Below are 4,615 nucleotides of genomic sequence, written 5' to 3'. Positions count from 1 at the left end.
GTTTATATCATATTGCTTGACTTTATCCCTCTACATCATGTCATCTTGCCTAATGCGTTACTCTGTTCTTATGACCTTAATACTCTAGATGCATGTTGGATAGCGGTTGATATGTGGAGTAATAGTAGTAGATGCAGAATCGTTTCAGTCTATTTGTCGCGGACGTGATGCCTATATACATGATTATGCACTTTTCTATCAATTGCTCGACAGTAATTTGTTCACCCACCGTAATACTCATGCTATCTTAAGAGAAGCCACTAGTGAAACCTATGGCCCTCGGGTCTATCTTTTATCGTATAAGTTTTCCATCTATTTTATTTTGCAATCTTTACTTTCAATCTATATTATAAAAATACCAAAAATATTTATCTTATTATTATTATTATAGTAGAAATGCCAACGCACGGGCGAAAATGGGCACAACCTACTTCGTGCTTGAAAATGGGCACATCCTACTTCATGCTTCATCGTGCACCATTTTTCCATACCCAATTTAAATAAATGTCAAAGCTTGGCCTCATTTCTTCCTTTGTCAGGGGAGGTTATCATCGAGGAAGACAATTACAACAGGACCGGTCACCTCAGGGCTGTTGTTCAGGTATGCTGCTGCTGCTGCGGATAATTTTTTTAATTATGGTAAAAAGCTTTGCCTCATTTCACTAATAAGATTTACGATTACAACACTTGCCCGAGGGCACAATAATATGCAAGGAATTACTCTCGTGGCATGATCATCTCAAGTGTTTTGCCCCAACATGCCGCTTCACGCTTGATCTTTGCGAAGATCGTTGTTGGCAAGGTGTAAATGTTCCAGAAAACCGCAGGCATTCCACTCGTTCCAAATCTCCCACGACGTGAGCATCACGATGAATATGAGTGACTTCCTTTTGTGTCCGTTGGTTTGGATCACGACGGATTACCAACAGGCAAACTTTGAAAGTTTGGCCAATCATCGAAGGATAGATCATGGTCCAGATGCACAAGGAGTATCGGCACCCTCTGTCCAAGCTCAGGCGACTAGTAGCTGCTGCCGCTAATTGTGTATTTTCTTTCTAGAGAACAAATCGACTTTGGCCGAGGAAAAGAATGTGGTTGGGGCCAAAATGTGTCCCAAAAAATGTGGTCGGGGCCAAACTGGGCCAACTTCTCCTACAAACTGGGCTACTTCAGCTTCATCAATTTGCGCAGCTCCTGGTTACTTCTAATTTGAGAGGTCCAGAGGTTCACCCTATAGAAAAATTAAGATTGCAACACAATGTTTACTGCATACATCCTCATGTAAAAACGAAATGATTGATGCAAAGCATGTCTAACCATCGACCAAAACAAACACAAAAATATGCTAACAAATACGCAGGTTTGGAGTGAATACAACTTAATTTGTTTCAGGCCAAATGAAACTATAGACGATCATGTATGTTTCACAGAAATAAATCAGGCAAAATTAAACAACAACACGATCATTTAATAAGCAAATTACTAAAAACTCACTTCTAGGATTTATAGTTAGATTTGTAGGAAAACATCATATGAATCTTGTCATATCTATTTAAACATCGCCAGTCAATTGGGAGATCTGTTGTCATACATCATGGATCGTGTAACTAAAGGAACATGTGCATCTAATGTACTCCAAGTAGCTAACTATATGGCCATGGCCAAACGGTTTAAAGTCCCACTTTCTGATCTAACAACATAACAGTACACAACACAATTAAATATCAAATGTATGAAAGAATATCCAAAGTTTAGTCATCTTAATAATAAAGAAAAGGAAGAATGCTTAGATACACTATACACAGACAATCAGAGGCATTCAAAGAACACATCCAAATAGTTAAACATGAAAATAAACACCAAAGCCAACTCTCTCGCGAGAGCTGCTATACTAATTCCATGAATCCGATGCCGCCGGAGGCGATACAGATCACCCCAACTCATGTGCCTCCACTTCATATAAGACATAATTATTCAAGTCAAGAGTGTGCTTATCTAAAAAAGATTATGACCAGTGCTCATAAATATGCATAACTGAATTTCCCCGGATCAAACGTTAGGATTGAAGTGGATTTCAGTATTCAGTGACGAATTTAATTGCCGAAGAACAGAGAGACACCTGAAGATAGCATATGTTCTTTCCTTTTTCGCATAGTCTCGATCAGAACCTCAAGAGTGCATATTCCACCAGACTGCAACAATGAAGAAAATGTTGTGGGTGGCAATTAAAATCTGCAGCTCACACACATTGATTCAAAAATAAGGTCAGAATGCACAACACAATTTCAAGGTAGCTAATAGTACAAGTCATGTGTCAGGTGAAAAAATATTTAGCAAGTATCAAGCCTTTTCGTATCTAAGACATGCTGCCAGCACTGGTCACTGTATTACGTTCACGCTGCTGTTTAATTAACTAACAAGACTGAGGAGCAATACCTATTTTACATCATATGTGATCCCTAATCCAGAAATTCTCCCATGAGACCCTATTAAAATTAAACAGAATATTATTCGCACTGGAAATATTCAGATTTCAGAGTGGGAAAATATAGCGTAACAGATAGCAAACATGTGATATAAATTGTTTTGCATCTGTGCGCCTAAGGAAGTGGAGCGAATTTTGGTCAATGATATGGAATGGTCACCAAGAGATACTTCACCAAAGTCCTCCAGCACCCAAACCTGGATATAAGGATCCCTGGGGGGTACCATGCCCTATAAAAACTATACAATAAGTCTGGCAATCGTGTTTCATCCCCCAAAAGCAAATGAAACTGGAAATATACATACCACTGTTAAATCTATATCCAGCTCTGAGATATATGACTTAATGGCTGAAGAGTGGCTCCTGAAGTACTCTTCCTCTAAACAATTGAGCTTTTCTTGTATTTCATGAGGAAGCACAGGACCAATTTTCTCTGTTAAAACTCTGAATAGTTTATGCTGGTTTGAGCAAAAGAAAAAAAGTCCTGAAGAACAACAGGAGCACGGGACCTTTAACTTTACTCCATAGGTAGTCGTCATCACCAAGTTGAAGCTACCAAGCAGCTAGAAAAGCATACATACCTTGCGGCATCAATGGTGGCAGCGACACGGGGGGAGGAGAACCAATTTTTACACCAATTTTTCATCCAACGAAGGATCATTCCCCTCCATAGCTACCAACTGAGGCTTCTTCCCTTTGCTATACAAAATAAAGCACTATCTTACAAACAATTTCAGAGTAGGACACTGACCAACAAATGTAAAACTCATTTGCTGGTTGGAAAAGATGGCCTTCCTTACTCTGTGACTGGAAGCAATTGAACAGATAATTCTGTAGAACAAAAGAATTATAATACTAATGGTTGCAGCCATGGAAAAGTAGTGGTAGATGGTGATAGTTTTAAGCATCCCTGAGATATAATACTTACAAAACCAGATGGTATGATGTTAATCATATGTATGAACACTCAATATTGAATATCAAGCCGAACTACTTTATACTATGATTTCAAATCACAGTGATTTGGCTGTGATCGCGTTTCATTCGCTGCTAGGAAATCGTCCCACAATTTGCATGCAGTAATCACGGGATATTGCGGGAAATTGCCAGAGATCACGCTGATTTAGGCTACAATTTCGCTACATATAGGCATCACAAAGACAATTAGTGACAAACCTGAGGGTTGGAGGTTGCATGAATTCTGCATCTTCACGGTTGCTAGCTTGACTCTTGCCAGAATATAAGAAAGCCCTATCCGCAAAATCAAAAAAACATATGAAAGCCCTGCAGTATCCATCCTTCCCCTACTATAAAATCTGGCTGCAATCAGAAACATTTAATTATTGAAAACTGCGGAGATGGGGTAGGGGTCGAGTCAACAGATCTTGGTGGTGCTTGTAAATCATCTATGCAGCAGGGGAGACATACCGTGCGGCAAGTAGGAGGCGCGCTATCGAGGAGGCTGGGCACCGTCGTCGACGGGGGTGTGGGATGGACGTCGACGAGCAGCTCGTCCATGCTCCCCGCATGGCCGACGAGCAGCTCGCGGATGGGTTTCGCGGGAGATGTGGCGGATCCTGCCAATATCGTCCGAATTTGGAGACCCCGGATCGAGGACGGGCACCGAAGAGTGGAGGGACGGCGGCGGCGGAGGGATGGGGGCGAGGCGGCGGAAGAAATCAGGTTCTCGTGCGGGGGACGGGGGGAGCAATTTCAGCGACGGGCGAATGAGGGCTGCGTACGAACCGTTTTTTTTTTTCACTTACGCTGAGTGACCTTTGTGGACTGCGGGTTGATTATTACAAACTTCAGGGACCTTTGTGTAAAAATGTCGTGACGGTGAACCAGACTCAATCCGTACTTTATTATTAGGTATCAAATCTCACTCTCGTAAGTGACCGTGAAGGGACTGACAACCCCTTTATCGCATTGGTTGCGATGTTTTTATTTATTTGTGTAGGTACGAAGGACTTGCGTGTAATCTCCTGTGGATTGATACCTTGATTCTCAAAAACCGAGGAAAATACTTTCGCTACTTTGATGCATCACCCTTTCATCTTCAAGGGAAAACCAACGCAGTGCTCAAGAGGTAGAAACCCACCGTAATACTTATGCTATCTTGAGAGAAGC

The 4,615-nt window shown here is 41.3% G+C and overlaps 1 long non-coding RNA gene across 9 annotated transcripts; it reads right to left on the bottom strand.

The window, feature by feature from the left end:
* Window positions 1-613: 613 nt before the first annotated feature.
* On the bottom strand, window positions 614-4,233 carry LOC147984665 (uncharacterized). 9 transcript variants are annotated; one of them, XR_015616169.1, is made up of 7 exons: window positions 3,914-4,233; window positions 3,662-3,805; window positions 2,791-3,184; window positions 2,570-2,715; window positions 2,437-2,486; window positions 2,120-2,232; window positions 614-1,231 (listed from the first exon to the last, which is right to left on the bottom strand). It is a non-coding gene; the product is annotated as an uncharacterized LOC147984665 (long non-coding RNA). The 9 variants fall into 9 exon arrangements; XR_015616162.1 differs by having other exon boundaries at window positions 2,120-2,192; window positions 2,437-2,715; window positions 2,791-2,969; window positions 3,067-3,184; XR_015616168.1 differs by having other exon boundaries at window positions 2,120-2,192; window positions 2,437-2,715; window positions 2,791-2,918; window positions 3,067-3,184.
* Window positions 4,234-4,615: the final 382 nt, after the last annotated feature.

This window comes from Triticum urartu, chromosome 2A, assembly GCF_056163025.1.
Source record: "Triticum urartu cultivar PI428250 chromosome 2A, HENAU_Tu73, whole genome shotgun sequence".
Lineage (NCBI taxonomy): Eukaryota > Viridiplantae > Streptophyta > Magnoliopsida > Poales > Poaceae > Triticum > Triticum urartu.
This window is presented reverse-complemented; position numbering and strand designations above follow the sequence as displayed.